We start from the raw sequence: 2,640 nt of genomic DNA on the forward strand, positions 1-2,640 counted from the left end.
AGAGAATCGGAAGCAGACTCCAGGCTCTGAGCTGTCAGCACAGAACCCGACGCGGGGCTCAAACCCACGAACGTGAGATCTTGACCTGAGCTGCAGTGTGAGGCTTAACCAACTGAGCCACCAGGCGCCCCTCAAAAATAAACATTTAAATAATGTTTAAAAAGAACTGTAAAATATAGTTTCTTACTCCCAGTAAGGTTGCCACCTGAAGGCCCTTTCTCTACAGAATTCTGGAACCACAACGGCACGTATATAGAACCAGAGGGTATTATTTGTACATGCCTTCCCCTCAAATACTTCGTCTCCCTTTGTTCCCTTAGTCAAATATAGCCTGCAGCGTAGGGTGCCCTGGCTGACTTGTCACCTGCACTGGGTCACCTTGGTCCTGGTGATGATGTGGATCGAGTATGTCAGGACAAACCTGGACAGAAGAGCCGGCTGACTAGAACAGCTGAGCCAACCCTTCTGTCTGGGCTTATCTAGGAAGGGACTTGCTCTGGAGGGTGAGATTGCCCCTGTAGATAACAAAGAGAAACTTCTGCAAGTGTGACATTGCCTATAGGAATAAAATGGACAGAAAAGATCCCACTAAATTGTGTGAGCTCAGCTGAAGTTTCATTAGATATAATATTAATTATTTTCCACTGTTTCACAAGACATAGTTGGGATATGGGTCTTATGAGAACATAAATCACAAAAAGCGGGGGGAATACTTCAGTTGGTGTGGTGATGGGGATGGGAGAAGAGCCCATGAGGGAACTCAATATGGGGTTGTGGTCCACTGGGGAACTGGGTAGGGAGTTACAAGAGGGGAGCTGTCTTGGGAGGTTGCCTTTGTCTATGTTACGATTTTGCTGAGGTGGAGCCTGCTAGGAGCAAAGGAACTGACCAGTGCAGTTGGGAGAGTAATGGAGGGATGGAGATTTTCACAGTGCTGTAGATCCCAGTTGAGTTCTTGGTCTATGTTGAGAGAACTCTTCCTTAGTTTGGAAGGTAAATGTGCTCCTTCAATTTCACTCCTTTGATTTTCTCCAAAAGACCAAAAAACTGCAACCAGGTGAACTTAGACTGGGGACATCTTAGTAAATGGGTCAGGGCCTCCTGTAGTTGCCGGCACTGGGGCAGAAGAGGCATGTCAAACGAGTTGGTGGTGCAGGGACATGTGGGGGAGGATTGCCTGTACTGGGTGTGCTGGGAGAGATCTACTCCTCTGAGACTGGGACTGGTGGTGTGTGTAGTGGAAAAAGCTCTGTCCCTTCCTTGACTAATACTTCTTTCAAATCAGAGTGACACCATCCTGTTTTCCTTCCAACTATCCACTTCCCCAGAGATGTGGGAGGAGAAAAATTTCTTGTTACTACTTTCCACTTGTTAGGAAGGTGCTCTTCCAAATACTCCTATTTGAAGAAAACTGAAGTTAAGAGAGTCTGACTTAAAACAAAAAGTATTTTTTTCCCTAGCTGCTGGATCATTCCTGTCAGCATGCAGACATCACTCATTAAAATCCACTGTATGTTAGCCAATCTGACAATAAATTGTATTAAAAAAATAAAAAATTTTGAGCACTCTAAAAAAATAAAGGAACATACAGAATGGAATTATATTCTAATTGAAAGGTTATAATTAATTCAGTTTATCATGCTTCCTAGTAAGTATATATATGTTATTAATAATAAATTAATAAATATATACTCTATAGCAGGCACTATAGCAAATACTTAAACATTAGTTTTTAAATTTTAACCCAAAGTCTATAGCTTTGCAGGTTTGATATCAGCACAAGAGAATATCATACAGATATGAAAAATGAAAAATGTGTCAATTGCTGGATGTTTGTTTATGACATAGACCTTAAAAGCAGAACATAAGATAGCATGTACATACAGACAACATTTATGCACCTCTGCCAACAAAAATAAGATGTTAATTTGTAAAGTGATGGGGTTGGATCACTGCATGGTTTTCAAGGGAACCTTGAGGTCTCCGATTCTACGTGTCTTTGCGAAGTGGAAGAGTAGATGTCTTTAGGACATTTTGGGATATTGAGAGAGGAGTGTCTTCTTCTGTCCCGATTGTACTGACCTGTTCAGTTGGTCTGAGTTCTGCCAAGCCCACCCAAGGAAGTTGCCTCCTCCTGAGTTATTTCTCCTCGCTAAAGAGGGATAGATGGCTCACAAGCAACCTAGAGCAGAGACTCAAGTCTGGGCCTCATTGGAAGCAAGATGAGGAACAAGTATGTGGGTGGAAGGTGGGTTGAGCAAGGAGGCTGAGAGCAGGGCTTATTCCCTGATTCTTGGGCCAAGGAGAGATGTGTGGGGCTCACACCTGGATTACGTGCAGGGCTGCTGTTGGCCTCACTGGGAGCAATACTCTGTGGGCATTGTTAAAAATAATTGCCTTGGGTATGGCCAGGCCCAATTCACCTGGATTCCAGACACAGCATCTCCTTAGAGGTATTCTACTGGAAAATTATTACTTCCAATGGTTTAATTTGTTACTTTTGTCCACAGGAAAGTCGTAACATTTTTCTTACTTTTTATCATCAGTCCAGGGAATTCTTCTTGTTTATTCAATTAGATAAGAACTCAGTGTTCATGTTGATGGTCATTAAAAAAATTTGTGATGAAATGCACATGACAT

This window comes from Suricata suricatta, unplaced genomic scaffold, assembly GCF_006229205.1.
Source record: "Suricata suricatta isolate VVHF042 unplaced genomic scaffold, meerkat_22Aug2017_6uvM2_HiC HiC_scaffold_110, whole genome shotgun sequence".
NCBI classification, from domain to species: Eukaryota; Metazoa; Chordata; class Mammalia; order Carnivora; family Herpestidae; genus Suricata; species Suricata suricatta.